Below are 22,075 nucleotides of genomic sequence, written 5' to 3'. Positions count from 1 at the left end.
ATAATATCCCTTTGATACCTCACTCGTGATAAATCTCATCCATTAACCTCAGCTTCTCAGGAATCCTTGTAATTTATATGCTAGAAGTAGCTGTAGTGTATGGTATCCATTATATGTCTAATCTTATGGTTTGGCTCAAAGGTTAGCTAATTTCGGCTGGAGCTCCCTGCTAAACTGCTAACTCAGCACCTCAACACTCAGAGTTTCTTGTCTTGAGGCAAAGGAAAATGTTCTTTCTGACATTGCTAATTCAGCAGTTGGACATACTTAACCAACAAACAAAGCCGAATTAGGGAGGTCTGTCAGTAGCCTCCACTGGCCACAGACTTTAATGGCAAAAGACTAGATAATCTGTGATTTAAACATGAAAATGAGTTGATACTAGTCTATTTTGGTATTAAAAAAAGAAAATTGCCTGACACAAGGGAAGGATTTACAAAAGAATGCCAGTAAATAATTCAGGATTACTAAGGAATAATATCTGGTAGATATCCAGTCACAAAAGGAGTGAGTCTATAGATTTATAAAAGTCTCCTATATTTTGTATCTTCAGATCTTCAATGTAAAAAATTAAAGAAACCCAAGCAGTTAATGGATGATTAGTTATACCATTGGAGGGAAGAAGTAAGGGACTGAAAATGCAAAATAATGGCCACTTTCAAGATCATTTGTATTTAGAAGTTTGTTCAGATGCTCTGCTCTTTTCTAGCTCTGACATCCTTCTGACTCAGCCCAGCTGTGGAGCAGAGGTGGTATATAGTCCATAGAACAGATATCCTCTGGTGGATAATCTGACATTGACAATACTTTGGATTTGCCAGCTGGCAGAGCAAACGATTAATTCGTGGATTTCACTGCAAAGCTGTTCATTTGTTTTGGCACCAAAGGCTGAATCTGAACGTTTTACAGGAAGAGCGGAGCACAGTATAAATTTCTCTAGCCAGCCTTCAATTGTACTTGAACATGAGAATGATAAAGTAATGGAGACTTAGTGTGGTCTAAGGCTATGAAATAATTCTCAATCATGTTATGAACCTGTTTAGGTGAGGGGGGAGCAAATATGTTTTTTAAAACTTAGCATGCAATACAGTCCATCATGGAACATAATTGTTGTTCTATGTTTTAAGTATTTAAATCAGCCATCCCAGTTGGGTCTTGATCTTGGTTTATTTTGTTGGGTGATGAGAAGGAAAATGTATTTGTTACCCCACAGTATCTTAAAAAACAAAAACAAAAACAAAAACATAAGGAGTGCAATTTTTGAAGCTGAGTTTTTAATGATTGTGAAGACAATACAGATAATTTGAAACAGCCAGTGTGTTTTATATTGCCAAAGTACTTACTGATGACTGACCACATTGTACTGTGAAGAATTGATTTACCTGCATTGGATCAGAGCCAAATATAGGCAATCCATCAGTTCAGAGACAGTGGGAGAGCATCTTTCATGGCACTGCATGGAGTATTGAGCTTTTGAAAACCCTGAGAAAAATTAGGAATTTAGAAAGTAAATGGAGGTAGAATACTGAATCCTTTAAAAAATAGATGTCTATATATGTGCTCTGAACTTCAGTATCTAAAACCTTGATTATTTAAACCACCTCTGGGATTGCCTGGATTCCATTTGGAGAGAGAATGGAGAGTTATGGCAGTGGAATAGCCCTAATAAGAAAGAATATGAGTTTCTATAAGATGGTGGAAGGAAGGGCAGCCATCCATCTTGGCACTTATAAACTGCTTGATTATGCTCCTCAAGGGAAGAAAAAGTCAAATAGTCTCCCAAAGACCAGGCTTTCTAAGCAAAAGCATTTAGCTGGAGTGAGTCTACTTTTATGGAAAGGGCTGACATAAGACAAGACATCTGCTCATGAAGGAGGGGAGCCACTACTGTCATTGCCTAAATGATAAGCTTTAGGTAGATTATCTTGAATTTTGATAGCAAAATATTTTTAAATCTATATTTTTAGCCTCCTTAGTATGTACTTATTGTATATTAGAAAGAAAAAGGTGAGGGTTTCTCAGATCAGAGCTCAGGGAGCTGTGTAAATTTTATGTGAAATCAGTGTAGTCTACCTGTGGTGACTACAGGACTTTGCTTCATTTTCAGGTGTTTGCTCCAAGGAGAGAAGTTCTTGGAATAATAGGTGTTAGCAAATCCAGGTTAAATCCCAAAAATTTGCTGGCCACAGTCTCATTTGTAAACATCTGGATCTGGGCAAAGTTTTCAAGTTATGTAGGGAACAAAATTGTTTTTTCCACTGTGTAATTTGATTTTGCCAAATCACCTGAGAAAGAAAGTATTTGATATGCGGAGTTTGCGTTTCTTGCATGGGGCCTATTGGGTCACTCAGCCCAATCCCACAGTCATAAATTCCTACCTCTAAGTTCCTGCCAAAGGGTCTTCAGTCTCTGTTTGCACACTCATTGAATGAATACCTTGCTTAAAGAAAGGCATGTGATGGTATAAAGGCATGTGATGGTGAAGGTTTTAAAAAATGATCTCTGCCTCTTTTTCTCTCTTTTTCTATCCCACCCTCTCTCCCTCTCTTTTTTCCCCTCTATCTCTCTCTTTCTCTCCTCCCTCCCCTCAGGTCAAAAATTTCTCATTTGTTACAAGTATATTGTTTTGAATGTGGACCTTGGAGAAAGGAGAGGATCATTCTGAACATAGAGAATGGAAGATAATCCTGAGTTGATGGGGCCAATGGAGCTTTGCTCCACTGTAGAGGCAAAAGCCAGTGGTATTTATTGGGAGTGTCAAGGGCTTTAGCATCCTGAAGGCAGATAGATGAAGTATTCTTTGATAAACTTTATTATTATCTACTAGTCCAAACCTATTGAAAATGAGAGGCAGTCTAGGATTTGGTAAGTGAAATGCCATCTGGTAAAATGGGTACAAGGAAGTGGCCTGAGATGGTTTTATCAGTGCAGGAATCTTCAGCTTCATTATCATATTGAGTGTACCTCAAAATATATGGACATTCAAGAGTGTTCCTTTCCCCTCCTCCATTTTACTTTATTCCTTCTCCCTCCTTTCTCTCCCATTGTCCTGCCTTTTTAGTACTCAACTTTTTAATAAGTATTTACTTTTTTATTATATATTTGGTCCTTTGGGACTGTGTAATAATTAAGAATTAATTTCATTCTAGATAGAAAGTGATGTGTTTAATAGTTTGTTCTTTTAAACTATCTTTTGAAGCTATGCTGCTAACCAGGTACAGGCCAGAAAGGAGTTGAGCCTGACAGATAACACCCTGGTCATATCACTTAAGGATGACATTGATGTCATCATGATGGTGACTCTTCTTCATTTGACCAAGGCCAGCATCCTGCTCTACCTTTGTCCATTCATTTCTGGCTATGGGAGAAAGACCACCCTTTAGGTGAGCCAGTGAGGCCAGGAGGATCAGAGGGTTCTAGCCCATGGGCCACTATATAAATATCTCTGTAATCAGTTCATTCATAGGGCCAGCTCCAACTACAGTAGCCAAAGAAAACCTGTCTGACTCAACATTTTAGTTCATAAGAGTTGGTAGAAGTTTAACTGAAGCTAATACATAGACATCAACTAGGCATCCAGAAACTAGCATCAACCAAAGCTAATATGGCCTGAGTTTCCACAGGAAGCTTGGTGCTGAACTGTTCAGAGCGTTTATCTGAATGTTGCCAACCCTAGAGTCATACTTCCTTAGCTTTATTCTGACTTTTAGAGATGTTGGTCTCCGTTCATAGGTACAGCCTGTATGAAAGCTGTGAGTCACTGCTCACTTCATTCTGCTCCTTGGTCATGCATAGCAACAGTCTAAAAAGGAAGACATGGGCTGGGGAGTTATTTATTCCCTATGCTTCTACTAACTAGCCTCGAGATCTTAACCGTTCTGTGCCTCAGTGTTCCCATCTGCAAAATGGGGATAGTGTTAATTGCCCTACCTACCTCACAGGGTTGTTGTGAGGATAAATTGAGACAATGAATGGAAAGTACTTTGACGAGTAAGTGCTATGCAAATTGTATGAAATGGAAACAATCATGTTAAAGGCAATGGAATGGACATTGGCAGAAGGGTTAATGGGATTGTCTAGTCCTTTCTCTGTGTGGCTTAAACCCAGGTCGCCATTGCTTTATACATTTCCACTTAGCACAGATTTGTAATTATGCATGTAATAAAGCACAGCCTTATCCAACCTGGTGTCCGGTGTGTTTTTGAAGATTCTCAATTTTGTACCTATTGATTTCTAATCATAAAATCAGAGGGCAGGGTATTTGGGTTGGGGGAGGATGGTGTAAAAGGCAACTGCCAACTCCTATTAGCAAGCTCACTTCTTGAAAAAGGTTTATTAACTACTTAATTATTTTTACATTTATAGATTCAGTAATACTTTTTACCATAAAGAGACAAATGAGGGGCAGGGGCAGCTTAAGTTTTTCTGAGAAATTCCAGATACCTCCTTCATTATGGCTACTTAAGTGTTTCTGCTTCACACATTGGTGATACTTTCTTGATGGAGTGAGAATTAACTGGGAGCTGTAGTTTTTCTCTCTTTTTAAGATTTTAATAATGTAAGATTATGGACTTCGATAGGGCTCTTGCCTACTTACTGTCACTTTTTACAAGGAGTAGGGTGGGTGATTGAAATGTTCCTAATTGAATAGTAGGATTAGTATGACCCTCTTTTAAGGTGTGTTCGGAACCCTCTGAAGTGACTAATGAGGGAGCTTTTCAATGAGGTAGTTGAATATACAAACATTTCCTTTTCACACCTCTCTAGAAAACAAAGGAAAGCTATACAGCAGATCCTGGAATAACTTTGTCCTGTTCAATGTCCTTTGGTTAAAACATTGATGAGATGCTTATCTCGTTTATATCAATTAACCTGTACTAAAATTGGTTTAGTTACATGTCATTTCTCTTGAAGTTGCAGAACCTATCAATGACATTAAGTGAGCACCTACTGTACTTTGAAGTATGGCTTTCCTACTTTCTCACTGTATTTTTCCTGCATCTGATTTGTCCTCCCTACTCCTTATAGTTTGCTATATGTGTACTTTTCATTTAAGAATTCCTTTCATTGACATTTGATCACATCTGTACTGGTGTTGGCTGATATCTTGTTGCTACCAAGAACTTTAATGCTGTTAGCTTACTTGGTATCATGTCAGGAAGGACATTTCTATGCAAAATTAACTCCCTCAAAATCCTAAAATTCAACAAAGAAGTTTCAGTTTTTGATGTTATTTATCATTTTACTGGGCTCCTACCACACTGTCACCATTCTGGCCTCTAATCTAAATACCTTTTGAGAAGAAACAATACATTTAACTGTTACCAGCTATCAACAATTTGCTATACATTACAGTGTCATGTATAGTCACTTTGGGCTCAGATAAAAGTGCCTTTGATGGAATATGAAGTACACACCAATTCATCATTTAATACAGGAGCTGCCCAGAGAAAAACCTGGAAATGACCACCAGATGTCAGTGCAATCATTCAAATACTAATGTAGCTAAGAATTGGTCAGAAAACTGTGTCTAAGGGTAGGCAGGACAAGAAACATTAATTCATACTTACAGCTAGATGCTGGGAAAACAAAATTCAATCAAGTTATTTCTTAGTTTATCAACATTCTATTTTTAATATAATAAAATTTATGCTCTTCTTATTTTTTTTATTTTTTATTTTATTATTTTAATTTATTTTTTTACAGATGTTTCTCCTTTTCCCCCCACTGATTCCCCCCTCCCCTCCCTCCCTACCCAGTCCCCAGCTTTGTTGTCCATGTCCATTGTTTATGCACACATGCATATAAGTTCTGTGGTTTAGCTCTCCCCCACCACCCCCTCTTCTGGGGATTGTCAGTCTGTACCCCACCTCCACGTCTCTGGGACTACTGCATTCCTCAGACTGTTATGTTCATTATATTCCACAAATAAGTGAGATCATATGAAACTTGTCTTTCTCTGCTTGGCTTGTTTCGCTTAGGATAATACTTTACAGGTCCCTCCATGTCGTCTCAAAGGATAAGAGCTCTTTCTTTCTTACAGCTGCATAGTACACCATTGTGTATATGTACCACTGCTTTTTTATCCATTCGTCTACTGATGGACACTTGGGCTGTTTCCAGATCTTAGCTATTGTAAATAGTGCTGCTACAAACATGGGGGTACATATATTCTTTCTGATTGGTGTTTCAAGCTTCTTAGGGTATATTCCTAGAAGTGGGATCACTGGGTCAAATGGAAGTTCAATTTTTAATTTTTTGAGGTAACATCGTACTGGTTTCCATAGTGGCTGCACCAGTCTGCATTCCCATCAGCAGTGTGCTAGAGTCCCCTTTCTCCACACCCTCACCAACACTTGTTGTTTGATGATTTGTTGATGGCGGCCATTCTGACAGGTATGAGGTGATACCTCATTGTTATTTTAATTTGCACGTCTCTGATGATTAGTGATGTTGTGCATTTCTTCATATGTCTCTTAGCCATTTGTATGTCCTGTTCGGAGAGGTGTCTATTTAGTTCCTCTGCCCATTTTTTAATTGGGTTCTTTGTCTTCCTTTTGTGGACTTGTATGAGCACTCTCTATATATTGGAAATTAACCCCTTATCTGATACATCATTGGCAATTATGCTCTCCCATACAGTGGGTACCCTTTTCATAATGATGATTGTATCGTTCGATGTGTAGAAGCTTTTGAGTTTGATGTAGTCCCATGTGTTAATTGTTTCCTTTGTTTCTGTTGCTTTAGGTGATTTATCAGTGAAAATTCTGCTGCATATGATGCCTGAAATTTTGTTGTCTACAGTTTCTTCCAGGATTTTTATAGATTCATGAGTCACATTTAAGTCTTTTATCCGTTTTGAATTTATTCTTGTGTATGGTGTAAGTTGATGGTCTAATTTCATTTTTTTGTATGTAGCTGTCCAATTTTCCCAACACCATTTATTAAAGAGGCTGTCCTTACTCCACTGTATGCTCTTACCACCTTTGTCAAGTATTAATTGAGCATATTGCCTTGGGTCCATTTCTGGGTTCTCTGTTCTGTTCCACTGGTCTATATGCCTGTTCTTGTGCCAGTACCAGGCTATTTTGATTACATTGGCTTTGTAGTATAACTTGAAATCTGGTAATGTGATCCCTCCAACTTTGTTCTTCTTTTTCAAGATTGCTTTGGCTATTTGAGGTCTTTATTGGTTCTATATGAACTTTTGAAGTATTTGTTCTAGTTCTGTGAAGTATGTCGTTGGTATTTTGATGGTGATTGCATTGAATCTATAGATTTGTTTGGGTAGTATGGACATTTTAATGATGTTAATTCTACCAATCCATGAACAGGATATGTGCTTCCACTTTTTTATATCTTCCTGTATTCCTTTTTTCAATGACCTGTCGTTTTCTGCGAATAGGCCCTTTATTTTTTTGGTTAAGTTTATTCCTAGGTATCTTAATTTCTTTGCCGCAGTGGTAAAAGGGATTATTTTTTTAGTTTCTCTTTCTATGAGTTCATCATTGGTGCATAAGAATGCCATCAATTTCTTGACATTAATTTTGTATCCTGCTACTTTTCCAAATTCATTTATTAAGTCTAGTAAATTTTTGATGGAGTCTTTGGGGTTTTCTATTTATAGTATCATGTCATCTGCGAATAATGACAGTTTCACTTCCTCCCTTCCAATTTGGATCCCTTTTATTTTTTCTTTCTGTCTGATTGCTGTGGCTAAGACTTCCACTACTATGTTAAATAAGAGTGGCGAAAGTGGGCATCCTTGCCTTGTTCCTGTTCTTAAGGGAAATGCTTTTATTTTTTGCCCATTGAGTATGATGTTGACTGTAGGTCTTTCATATATGGCCTTTATGATGTCAAGATGTGATCCCTCTATTGCCACATTGCTGAGCGTTTTTATCAGAAATGGATGCTGGATTTAGTCGAAGGCTTTTTCGGCATCTAATGATATTATCATGTGGTTTTTATTCTTCATATTATTTATGTGGTGTATCACATTTATGGATTTGCGAATATTGTACCAGCCTTGCATTCTTGGGATGAATCCCACATGATCATGGTGAATAATTTTTTTGGTGTATTGCTGGATCCGATTTACTAGTATTTTGTTCAGGATTTTGGCATCTATGTTCGTCCGGGATATTGGCCTGTAGTTTTGTTTCTTTGTAGTGTCTTTTTCTGGTTTTGGAATTAGAATTATGCTGGCTTCATAAAATGAGTTTGGAAGTCTTCCTTCTTCTTGAATTTTTTGAAATAGTTTGAGGAGAATGGGTGTTAGGTCTTCTTTGAATGATCGGTAAAACTCCTCCATGAAGCCATCCGGTCCTGGGCTTTTGTTTGCTGGGAGAGTCTTGATTACATCTTCCATTTCTTCTGTTGTTATTGGTCTGTTCAAGTTTTCTATCTTTTCCTGATCCAATTTTGGGAGAGTATGTATTACTAGAAATATGCCCATTTAGCTTAGATTGTTGAATTTGTTGCCATATAATTGTTCATAGTAGTTGTTAACGATCTTTTTTATTTCTGTGGTGTCAGTTGTTACTTCTCCTCTTTCATTTCTGATTTTGTGTATTTGGGTTCTCTCTCTTTGTTTCTTGGTGAGTCTAGCTAAGGGTCCATCAATCTTGTTTATCTTTTCGAAACACCAGCTCTTTGTTTCATTGATCCTTTGAATTGGTTTTTTTGGGGACTCTATGTCATTTATTTATGCTCTGATCTTTATTATTTCGTTCCTTCTACTTGCTCTGGGGTTTTCTTTTTGTTTGCTCTCTATTTCTTTAAGTTGTGCGGTTAGATAGACTATTAGAGATTTTTCTTGTTTCTTTAGGTAAGCCTGTAGTTCTATGAACTTCCCTCTCAGACCTGCTTTCGCTGCATCCCATAGATTTTGGGTTGTTGTGTGTTCATTTTCATTGGTTTCCAGGAAGTTTTTAATTTCTTCCGTGATCTCCTTGGTAACCCATTCATTGTTTCATAACATGCTATTTAGCTTCCATGTGTTCAAATGTCTTTGCATGTTCTTGTTGCAATTGATTTCTAGTTTCATGCCATTGTGATCTGAGAAGATGCTTGATATGATTTCAATCTTCTTGAATTTATAGAGACTTAGTTTGTGTCCTAACATGTGGTCTGTCTTTGAGAATGTCCCATGTGCATTGGAGAAGGATGTGAATTCTGTAGTTTTGGGGTGTAATTCTCTGTAGATATCTATTAAATCCATTTGGTCTAGTGCTTCATTTAGAGTCTCTGTTTCCTTGCTAATTTTTTGTCTAGAGAATCTATCCAGTGATGTTAGCAGGGTGTTGAAGTCCCCTGCTATGATTGTATTGCTATCAATTTATCCTTTGAAGTCCTCCAGAAGATTTTTAATATATTTTGGTTCTCCTATATTGGATGCATATATGTTTATCAAGGTTATATCTTCCTGTTGGATAGATTCTTTCAATATTATGTATTTGCCTTGTTTGTCTCTAGTTATGGCCTTCATTTTGAAATCTATTTTATCAGATATGAGTATTGCTACCCCAGCTTTTTTTTCCTTTCCGTTTGCTTGGAAGATTTTTTTTTTCATGCCTTCACTTTCAACCTATGTGAGTCTTTTGTTGTGAGGTGGGTCTCCTGTAAACAACATATAGATGAGTCATGCTTTCTTAACCAATCAGCTACTCTGTGTCTTTTTATAGGAGCATTCAGTTCACTTACATTTAAGGTGATTATTGATATGTACTTATTTATTGCCATTTTTGTTTAGTGTGGTTCCATTTTTCTTCCTATTTCTCCTGCTAATTACAGCAGTCCTTTTAACATGTCTTACAGTGCTGGTGTGGTGCTAATGTATTCCCTTAGCCTTTTTTTGTCTGGGAAGCTCTTTATTTGACCTTCTATTTTGAATGATAGCCTTGCTGGGTAGAGTTGTCTTGGATTCAGATCCTTGTTTTTCATGACCTTGATTACTTCATGCCATTCCCCTCTGGCCTGTAGTGTTTCTTGTGAGAAGTCAGCTGAGAGCCTTATGGGGTTTCCTTCGTAGGTAACCTGTTGCTTGTCTCTTGCTGCTTTTAGGATTCTCTCTTTGTCTTTAATTTTTGGCAGTTTGATTACTATGTGTCTTGGTGTGTGCCTTTTTGGGTTCTTCTTACTTGGGGCTCTCTGTGCTTCTTGAACTTGAATGCCTTCCTCTTTCACCAAATTGAGGAAGTTTCTGTCACTATTTCTTTGAATATATTCTCTAACCCTTGCTCATTTTTTCTTCTACGCGGACTCCTATGAGCGAATATTATTACGTTTCCAGTTGTTCCACAGTTCTCTTACGCTGTCTTCCTGTTTTTTAATTGTTTTTTCCTTTTGGTTTTCTGATTGGTTGATTTTTTTCTACCCTATCTTCTAATTCACTGATCCGGTCCTCAGCTTCCTCTACTCTGCTTTTTAGACTTTCCAATGTGTTTTTTATTTCTGATATGTCATTTTTCATTTCTTCTTGGTGGTTTTTAATTTCCAACTGGTTTATTTGCAACATTTCTATGTCCTTACTCATGGTGCTCATGTTCTTACATATGCTGTTGAGCTTCCTCAAGATCATGGCTCTGAATTCTAGTTATGTTAACTTACTTAACTGCACCTCATTTATCTCGTCTTCGGTAGAGGTCTCTTGTTCTTTCATTTGGCTTTTGTTTCTGTTTTTCACCATTTTGGCTATCACAGTGGGCTTTGGAGTCTGCCAAATTTTCCCTGTGGGTGCTGATGTTCTGCTGTTTGTGCCTCCCTCTCCTGGGTTTGGAAGAGGCAGGGAGGACCCACTTTAAACTCCACTGGCAAGTCTTAACTTTCCTGGTTAGAGTTGCTAGCCCAGGGATTGGTAGTAATCCTCTAGCTTTTTTGCCTGGAGGCTATTAGTAGAGGTCACACAAAGAACCTTGGTTTCTGAGTTGACTAAAAAACTCCCTCAGGTGCTCAGTGTAAGAGTATTTCCCGAGGGTGGGGCAGATGCTGGTTGTTAATGGACCTTAATTAGCATTTCAATGGCCATTAGGTGGGGTTTAATCTCTGAGGGAGGGGACTCCGCCTCTCCCCAGGGGCCTGGGAAGGAGTAAGATGACCTCAGTCCTGCGTGGCTGCACTCAGCAACAGCTCTGAGCACCCTCCAAATCCCGAGTGTCCCCACACAGTTCCAGTCCAGTCTGCCTTCCCTCTGCCAGTCCAAGTTGAGTGGCTGCTGCCAATTTAGCCTCTGTCTAGACTCTGTGTCATGGAGCTGCCTGGGACTTTTAACCCAAGGGTCCTGCTCCCAGCCAAGGGCGGCCAAGGCTGCAGCACCAGCTGAGGGAGTAGCACCCAGCCACGTTCGCAGGACCCAGCCGAGGCCACAGGACCCAGCCAAGGGCGCAGCTTCCAGCCGAGTCCCCTGGTCCCAGCCGAGTTTGCTGGTCCCAGCTCAGGCCCCTGCGGACCGTGGCCTCCCAGCCCCCTCTCGCATCTTTGCAAGACTACCTGGATTGAAACAGTGTCACTGGTTATGTGTTCCAAGCTGCCTTTCAGTTTCCCCTTCCTGACGATTTGTCTTTATTTTCGTTGTAATTCCAATTTGGTCCTGGGAGATGGTCTGTGTAGCTTCCATTCACTCTGCCGCCATTTTCCAAGTCCCATGCTTTTCTTATTAAAAAAATCAATCACTTAACAGTCTCTGTCTTTAAAGAGCTTATTGTCCTGGTATCTGAAAGTTGTAGTTTCTTTTTTCAAAGCAGTGTCCAAGATAAAACTAATGAGGAAAGAAGGATTATAGTTTCTAGGATGGCCACATAATTTTTTGTATGACTAGGACTCTTTTGACAGCGGGATGATGATATCAAGAATTTCCTTGGAACAGCAGGTACAAAACTGAGAACATTCCAAGTGTCTTAGTAAATTCAAGCTGCTATAACAAATTATCATAGACTAGGTAGCTGAGGAGGTTCATTTCTTATATGTAGTCCACTGCTAGTGTCTTTAAATAGAAATTTTAGGATCTTGATTCAGAAGACTGCAGAATGAACAGGAGACAGATAGATGGGGAAAAATATAAAATTTGGAGCCAGATGACCTTGGCTCAAGGCTTACTATAAATAAATTGCTACCTTCTATGACAAAGGAAAAAAAAAACAGAACCAGGAAAGTAAGACTAGCCAGTGGTGTTTAACGAGGGTTGTCCCTCGCTCATCCAAACCCAGAAGAGGGAGCCACGATCAGCAGAACACCAACTCCCATAGGGAAAACTTGGCAGGCTCCAAAGCCCACTGTGATAGCCAAAATGGTGAAACAGAGAAATAAAAGCCAAATAAAAGAACAAGAGACCTCTACCGAAGATGAGATAAATATGGAGCAGTTAGGCAAGTTAACAGAGCTAGAATTCAGAGCCATGATCTTGAGGAAGTTCAGCAGCATGAGTAAGGACATAGAGATGCTGAAAATCAACCAATTGGAAATTAAAAACCACCAAGAAGTAATTAAGAATGACATACCAGAAATGAAGAATACATTGGAAGGTCTAAACAGCAGAGTAGAGGAGCGGAGGACTGAATGAATGAATTAGAAGACAGGGTAGAAAAAAATCAACCAATCAGAAAACCAAAAGGAAAAAATGATTAAAAAACAGGAAGACAGCTTAAGATAACTGTGGAACAACTGGAAACATAATAATATTCGCATCATAGGAGTCCCCAAAGAAGAAGAAAATGGGCAAGGGTTAGAGAATGTATTAGAAGAAATAGGGACAGAAAACTTCCCTAATTTGGTGAAGGAAGAAGGCATTCAAGTTCAAGAAGCACAGAGAGCCCCAAGTAAAAAGAACCCAAACAGGCCCACACCAAGACACATAATAATCAAACTGCCAAAAATTAAAGACAAAGAGAGAATCCTAAAAGCAGCAAGAGACAAGCAACAGGTTACCTACAAAGGAAACCCCATAAGGCTCTCAGCTGACTTCTCACAAGAGACACTACAGGCCAGAAGGGAATGGCATGAGGTAATCAAGGTCATGAAAAATAAGGATCTGAATCCAAGACTACTCTACCCAGCAAGGCTGTCATTCAAAATAGAAGGTCAAATAAAGAGCTTCCCAGACAAGAAAAGGCTAAGGGAATACGTTAGCACCAAACCAGCATTGCAAGAAATGTTAGAAGGACTGCTGTAATTAGTAGGAGAAATAGGAAGAAAAATATAACCAAACTAAACAAAAATGGCAATAAATAAGTACATATCAATAATCATCTTAAATGTAAATGGACTGAATGCTCCCATAAAAAGACACAGAGTAGCTGATTGGATAATTTCTTATCTATATGTTGTTTACAAGAGACCCACCTCACAACAAAAGTTTCACATAGGTTCAAAGTGAAGGGATGGAAAAAAATCTTCCAAGCAAACGGAAAGGAAAAAAAAAAGCTGGGGTAGCAATACTCATATCTGATAAAATAGATTTCAAAATGAAGGCCATAACTAGAGACAAACAAGGCAACTACATAATATTAAAACGATCTATCCAACAGGAAGATATAACCTTGATAAACATATATGCACCCAATATAGGAACACCAAAATATATTAAAAATCTTCTGGAGGACTTCAAGGGATAAATTGATAGCAATACAATCATAGCAGGGGACTTCATCACCCCATTGACACCACTGGATAGATCCTCTAGACAAAAAATTAGCAAGGAAACAGAGACTCTAAATGAAACACTAGACCAAATGGATTTAATAGATATCTACAGAGAATTACACCCCAAAACTGCAGAATTCACATTCTTCTCAAGTGCACATGGGACATTCTCAAAGATAGACCACATGATAGGACACAAATTAAATCTCTACAAGTTCAAGAAGATTGAAATCATATCAAGCATCTTCTCAGATCACAATGGCATGAAACTAGTAATCAATTGCAAAAAGAACATGCAAAGACATTTGAACACAGGGAGGCTAAATAGCATTTTATTAAACAATGAATGGGTTACCATGGAGATCAAGGAAGAAATTAAAAACTTCCTGGAAAACAATAAAAATGAACACACAACAATACAAAATCTATAAGATGCGGCAAAAGCAGTTCTGAGAGGGAAGTTCATAGCACTACATGCCTACCTCAAGAAACAAGAAAAATGTCTAATTGACTCTGTAACCTCACAACTTAAAGAATTGGAAATCAAACAAAAAGGAAACCACAGAGCAAGTAGAAGAAAGGAAATAGTAAAGATCAGAGCAGAAATAAATGTCTTGGAGACCAAAAAAAAAAAAAAAAAACAATTCAAAGAATCAATGAAACAAAGAGCTGGTTTTTCAAAAAGATAAACAAGATTGATGGACCCTTAACTAGACTCACTAAGAAACAAAGAGAACCCAAATACACAAAATCAGAAATAAAAGAGGAGAAGTAACAACTGACACCACAGAAATACAAAAGTTCATTAACAGCTACTATGATCAATTATATGGCAACAAATTCGACAATCTAAGCAAAATGGACAAATTTTTAGAAACACACAGTCTCCTAAACCTGGACCAGGAAGAGATCGAAAACTTGAACAGACCAATAACAACTAAGGTAATCAAGACTCTCCCAACAAACAAAAGTCCAGGTTCGGATGGCTTCACGGGGGAGTTTTATCGAACATTGAAAGAAGACCTAACACCCATTCTCCTCAAACTATTTCAAAAAATTCAAGAAGAAGGAAGACTTCCAAACTTGTTTTATGAAGCCAGCATAATTCTAATTCCAAAATTAGAATAGGAAGAGTACTTCACTGATAGATTTGTTCATTAAGCATTTATTGAATCTCTACTACTTAACAGCCATTGTGATAGAACTCAAGGCACAAAGGTAAATAAGATAGGGTCCATTCCCTTTAACTTTCTAAAAGTCTGTGTCTACTGACAGGTCTCAATACTTGTGTAGTAGGAAGAGCATGGGCTTTGAAGTCTGGCAGGTCTAAGTTCATATCCTAGCTCTCACACTTACTAGCTATGTAATCCTGGGCAAGGTACATAACCTCTCTGTACCTTAACAACCTGTTCTGCCAAATGGAGAAAATATTAATACCTGATCCAGAGAGTTGTGATAAGAAATAAATGAGATATATAATGTATATAAAAAGCTTAGCAGTGTCTGATACCCAGTAGTTGCTTTAAATAAAGGCATACTGCCCTGACTGGTTTTCTCATTGGTTAGAGCATCAGCTTGTCGCCTGAGAGGTAGTGGGTTTGATTCCCAGTCAAGGGCATGTAGCTGGGTTGCAGGTTAGATCCCCAGCCTGGTCAGGGTTGTGTGAGAGGCAACCAATCTTGTGTCTCTCTCTCATCGATGTTTCTCTCTCTCCCCCTCCCTTCCACTCTATCTAAAAAACTCAATGGAAAACTGTCCTCAGGTGAGGACTTACAAAAGAAAAAAAAAAAGGCATACTACTTCTATTTTATTCCAATTAAATAATCATGACCCTTCTGCTCACAGATATGTACCTACCTTTAGGGGAAATCAGCAATTACCTAGGACAGCAGTAGAAGCAATTCAGCCTAAAGGTAGCCCATAGACAGTCCCAGTGCTTCTACCAGGGATCTCTGAGGAGCCATTCAGGTAGAGGAACCATATCTTAGAAATAAATACCCAACTTACTTCCATTCATGCCTCATATATGAGATAGTCATTCATTTGTTCATTCATTCATTCATTCAGAAACTATTTATTGAACATCTATTCTGTCCTAGTCACTGTGTTGAGTGTTGGAGATACAGCAGTTAAAAACACAGACACAGTCCTGTCTTCACAGGGTTAATAGTCTAGTGGAGATTTTTTTGGTTTTGTACTCTTTCAGCAAATAATTTTGGGGCCTGGCAGTTTCATCTGTGTTCACCAGTCATCATGCCACTACCAGCTGTCACCTCAGATGACCAAATGGCTTTGGATCTGGGGCAGGTATAGGCAGTGGTGTTTGTCCTTGGTGTTTTTCAGGCTTAGGAACCCTCTGCTAATTGTCATTTAAAAAGTCCACATATTGACTACTTGCTCTGTTTCAAGCACAAGACTCCATGCTTCACATCTATTATTTCGTTTAATCCCCACAACGACCTTGAGAAACAGATACTGCTACTAAACCCTTTTGTCAGATGAGGAAAGGGAAGGTCATACTGGTGGGAAGGTGAAGTGATTTGCCTCAGGTTACACAGTAAGTGGTGAAGGTGGAATTCAAGCCCAGGTCTGTATGACTCTTGTGCCTCTTTCTACAGTGCCATGATGCTTCAATATTTCCATAGAATATTTCTACTAAGGAAGCATTACACAGGTCTTATTTGCTGGAAGATAGGTGGTCCTTGAAAGAAAAAATAATGGTCAACTATATAGACAGGAATCCCCCAGTTTTCCCTACCTTCTTGTATACGTTATTTATTGCTATGCAATGCTATTACCACAAACTTAGCGGCTTGAAACAACACACTTATTATCTCACAGTTTCTGTGGGTCAGGAGTCTTGGTACACCTTGGCTGAGTTCTCCTTAAGGCTATAATCAAGATACTGGCCAGGGCTGGGCTCTCATCTGATGCTCAACAAGGAAAGGATTCACCTCCAAGCTCACATAATTGTTGGCAGCATTCAATTCCTTGTGGGCTGCCAGATTGAAGGCCTCAGTTCCTAGCTTGCTGTCAGCTATAGGCCACTCTCTTTTCCTTGTATATATGAGAGAGATAATTTTGAGGAATTGGCTTGTGAAATTATGAAGGTGGCAAGCCCCAAATCTGCAGACCCAGGGGCAGTGCCAATGTTGCAGTTTAAGTCTGAGGGCTATCTTCTGGCAGAATTCCTTCTTGTTTGGGGAAGGTCAGTCTTAGTCTTTTATTCTATTCAGACCTTAAGCTGATTGAATGAAGTCCACCCACATTATGGAAGTCAGTTTACTTTACTCAAAGTCCATCCATTTAAATTTTAATCTCATACAAAACCACCCTTACAGGAATTTCCATAATAATGTTTGACCAAATACCTGGGCATTGTCTCCTGGCTAAGTTGACACATATATAATTAACCATTACACTGGTAATTGTGGGCCTGCCCAACACGACCACTTGCCTCTTCAGAGCCAGCAAGGAAGAAAGTTTCCTAGCAGGAGACTCCTTGCAATATTATTTAACACAATCACAGAAGTGCTAGCCTGCCATTATTACCATATTCTGTGGGTTAAAAGAAAGTCACCAGTTCTGTCTGCACTCAAGGGGATGAGGATCACATAAGAGGTGAGGGTCCTGGGGGCCATGTTAGAGTCTTCCTGCTGCAGTCTACCCCTTGATTTCCAATGATTCACATCCTTTCCACATTCAAAATACATCCACTCCCAACATTCTCAAAAGTCTCATTCCATTATAGTATCTGCTTAAAGTCTGGAATCTTATAATTCAAATTAGGTCCAGTTGTGGATGCTGTCCTTTAGGTGTAATACCTCTCAGTCTGCTGATCTTTAAAACTAAAATGACAAGTAATCTACCCCTCATACAACCAACATAAAATGGTGGGGAGGCATAGGATAGCTGCTATAGATATTTCCATTTAAAAGGAGGGCTGGGGTAGGGTGTGTGCATGGGAGTCATCAAAGAGTCCATAGCTATTGTGAAATTCAACTGGGTAAATGTTAATACTCCTTGATTAGTTACAAGGAGTTGCCATGTCAGAGAGCCTTTCTGATCTCTTGGTTCTACCCTCTGAATCATCGTTCTTTATTCATGAAAGGTAGCACATGTTTGCAGCTGAATACTTTTATCAGCCTGCTTCCTGCCCATTGAATTTGGGGGGCTCTGACAGCCTTCTTTAAGTTTGTATTCTCTGTCCAGCTAACATTGTTCAGTCCAAGCTAACCTTGTTTCTGCTGAAATAACTTTCTCAAAATCATAACGAGTTTTCAGTGGATTTAACTGGCGTTCACTCCATTAGAAAAAAGATACTAACAGCTTTGTTTGAGATAAGCCCTTTTCTACCTAGGACTCCTGATTTGGCTAGGTACACAACTCTTAAGATTCCTTCAAGCCCTATTGTTTGAGAGTTTCCACGAGGAACCCCCTTAATTTCTTGAAAGGGCCCTTTGCGTAAGTGAATACCACTCTGATCCTTTGATCTTTCTGAGGTTTTTACAAAAGGTTGTACATCACTCCCTCAGTCTTTCCTCTATGCCATGCTTTCTTAACAGTGCTCTGAAGCCATTTCTTAATTTTATCATCTTCTGCCATCTGTTTGTTTTAACAATCCTTCCCTTAATTTATGTATTTCCTTTCACATTTTACTATAAGCAACAAGAAAAAAAAAAACAGTTCATACCTTTAACACTGCTTGGAAGTCTTAATTAATAAGCAAGATCATCACTTACATGTTCTGCTTTCCACATAACCTTCAGGCAATCAATTTTAATAAACTTTCTTCTACTACTTAACAAGGATCTCCTATTGCCTTGTGCCTGCCACATGGTAAATGCTTAATTAATTTTACTATTGATATTACTATATATACAATAGGAAAAATAACACCTATCTTACAAGGTTGTTGTCAGAGTTTCAGGAGATTATGTGTGAAACTGGCATATAGTAGATATATAGATCCCTTCCCTTTATTTCTGTTCTGAATGGAATGTTTCTGTCTCCCCTAAAATTCATATGTTGAAGTCCTAACCCCACAGTGTAGCTATAATTGGAGTAAGGAAGTAATTAAGATTAAATGAGGTTATAAGGGTGGAGCCCTGATCTAGTAGGATTAGTGTCCCTTTAAGAAGAGACACCATAGAGTTCATCCTCCCTCCCTCTCTCTCCCTCTGAACAAACTCACTGAGGAAAGACCATCCATATTAGCACACAATGAGAAGGCAATCATCTATAAGCCAGGAAGGGAGCCCTCATCAGAAACTGACCTTATTGGCACCCTGATCTCATACTTTCAGTCTCCAGAACTGTGAAAAAATAAATTTTGATTCTTTAAGCCAAATCTATGGTATTTTGTTATAGTGGCCTGAACAGACTAATACACCTTCCTTAGGCAAAGCAACCAGAATCCAGAGATCAGAGCACATCTCTCTGAATTTCCAACTACTCAACAGAGGACAGTGATACACATGAAAACAATGATCTTTTATAAACTCTAATGTTCATTTTTTCTGATTATAAAATATAGGATCATTATAAAAAATTAGAAAAGGTGGAAAATCATAGTGAAGAAAGTAAAATAACCTATAATTCCTTCATTTGGTGATATTACTATTAAGGTTTTGATTAATTTACTTTTAAAAAAAATTTAAGTATAGTCGGTATATAATCTTATATCAGTTATATTAGTTTCAGGTGTATGATATAGTCATTCAACATTTTGATACCTTACAATGTGATCACTGCACTAATTCTGGTAATCATCTGTCACCATGTAAATTTATTACAGTGTTATTGACTATATCCATCTTCCCCCTTTCACCCTTCCTCCTATTCCTCCCTTATGGTAACAATCCCTTTGATCTCTGTTTCTGAGTCTGTCTTTGCTTTGTTTGTTTGCTTTTTAGATTCCACATATAAGTGAAACCATACGGTATTTGGTTGATGAATTTATTTTTATTATTTTTCTATATATGACAGTTTGTATATACATAGCTGCACACATATATAAACAAATAGAATTGGGATGATGCTGATCCATGGTGCATTATATTTCTTTCTTATTCCATTTTAATATTTATTAGAGCAGATTGCTTTTCACAGATGTCCTTTCCTCCAAAATGACTTCTCTCGTGGGTTTTCAACTTCCTGTTCTTCAGCCTATTCTGAGCCAACTCCAGTCTGTTTCAGGTCCTGGCTCCAAGCCCAAAGGAGTTTTGCCCCTGTGGATTTGCCTCAGGCCATGTGACTGTTCAGTAACTGTATTTTCATTTGCACCTCTTTGGGGAAGATGAGAAGAAATGGTGGCTCTGGGGAACAAGTAGAAGTGAACCAGAATCTGTGACTCCCTTAAGTCACAGATTTAAGTCCTTCTTTACTAAAGTACAACAATAGTACTAAAGCCATAGGCTAGAATTTGTGTCCATGGAGAGAATACAAATGGAGACTGGGTTGATGAGAAAAGCCCAAGGTTAATAATGATCATATAATAAATGCCAAAAGTGAGGCACCAAATTATTCCCCAGCTGTGATTTCAACTTTACCAAAAGATGAGTAGGTTACACAAAGGTGGGACTATAGTTCTCCAGGCTTCTTGAGGAATGGTTTCATTAACACTCTATTGATATTTTCCATTTTATTTAATTCTTTGAAAGAATGACTATTTTTTTTTAAATTGCTTTTTAAAAGCAGCTTGCTTTTCATATTAAGAATGACAGAGAATATATTAAGTAAAATAGAACATTTAAAGCAAATAATGAGGTTGAAGACTCATGTGGTGAGGGAGGTTCTTCAAGCCAAAAGTGACCAAGTGATATTGAGAATATAGACATCTTGGAGAGAACATTGAACTTCCCAGGTCTGGGATAGGGAAAATTTATCAGTTGACATAGAATTTAAGCCTGTGGCCTCTGGAGTCAGGCATACTGGGTAGAAAACTGGGCTCTAATACTTACTAGATATGTGAACTTGGTCAAGTCAATTAAACACCACATACTTCAGTTTCTTCATCTGTTAAAAGGGGTAATAACAGTACTTGTCTCATAAATTTGTTGTGAGGCTTAAGATTACTTTGAAGATTAAATGAGATCCTACCTGGAAAGCACTTATAATAGTACCTGAAACAAAGTATGTGTACAATGAAAATTAAATGTAAACCATTATCACCACTATCTGGGTTACAAAAGTAATAGATGTATTATTTATTAAATATAAAACTAACATGTTTCCTCAATTCTATGATCTGTCCTTTTCTCAAATTTCTGAAATTCAGACTCATCATACCATTATTTTACATTTACATTTAAAGTCATTTTTCTACCCATCCTCCCTTAAATAATCCAAAAACGGATTCCTCCAAACCACGCTCTAGGTCAGTGTTACTCAGACTTTGATGTGTGGACCTTGTTAAAATACAGATTCTGATTCAGTAGGACTGGGGTGGAGCCTGAGATTCTACAGTTCTAATAAGCTCCTAGGTAATACCAGTGTTGCTGGTCCTTGGACCACATTTTGAGTAGCAAGGTCTAGATCTCTGAACTATAACTAGTCTGAGACCAAAGGAGCTGTGGGTTGAAATGGGAGCCATTTGGAGTCAGGCCTCTGCAACAGTCTTCTTTTAATTTAATTTTATTTTTTAAATGTACTGAATTTATTGGGGTGACCTTGATTAAGAAAATTATATAGGTTTCAAGTGTACAATTCTATACTACATCAATTATCTATTGTGTTGTGTGTTCACCATCCAAAGTCAAGTCTCCTTCTGTCACCATTTATACCCCTTTTACTCTCTTTTACCACCCCTCACTCCCTTCTCCTCTTAAAATCACCGTACTGTTTTCTGTGTCTATGAGGTTTTATTTTTCTTAATCCCTTCTTTACCTTTTTCACCTAGCCCCACAACCCTCCTCCCCTCTGACAGCTGTCAGTCTTTTCTCTGCATCTATGAGTCTGTTCTATTTTGTTTGTTAGTTAATTTTGTTCACCAGATTCCACATATAAGTGAAATCATATAGTATTTGCTTTCTCTGATTGGCTTATTTCACTTAGCATAATAATCTCCAGGTCTATTCATGCTGTCACAAAAGGTGAGATTTCATACTTTTTCATAGCTAAGTAGTATTCCATTGTGTAAATGTACCATAGCTGTTTTATCCACTCATTTACTAATCCAAATCTTGGCTATTGTATATAATGCTGCTATGAACACAGGGTAGCATATGTTCTTTTGAAATAGTGTTTTGGGTTTCTTTAGATATATTCCCAAAAGTAGAATCAGTGGGTCATAAGGCAGTTTTATTTTTAATTTCCTGAGGAAACTCCAGACTGCTTTCCACAGTGGCTGCACCTATCTGCATTCCCACCAACAGTGCATGAGGGTTCCCTTTTCTTCACATCTTTACCAACACTTTTGTTTGTTGATTTATTGATG

This window comes from Molossus molossus, unplaced genomic scaffold, assembly GCF_014108415.1.
Source record: "Molossus molossus isolate mMolMol1 unplaced genomic scaffold, mMolMol1.p scaffold_m16_p_2, whole genome shotgun sequence".
In the NCBI taxonomy this organism is placed as follows: Eukaryota; Metazoa; Chordata; class Mammalia; order Chiroptera; family Molossidae; genus Molossus; species Molossus molossus.
The sequence above is the reverse complement of the archived record's forward strand: the minus strand, read 5'-3'. Positions refer to the sequence as shown.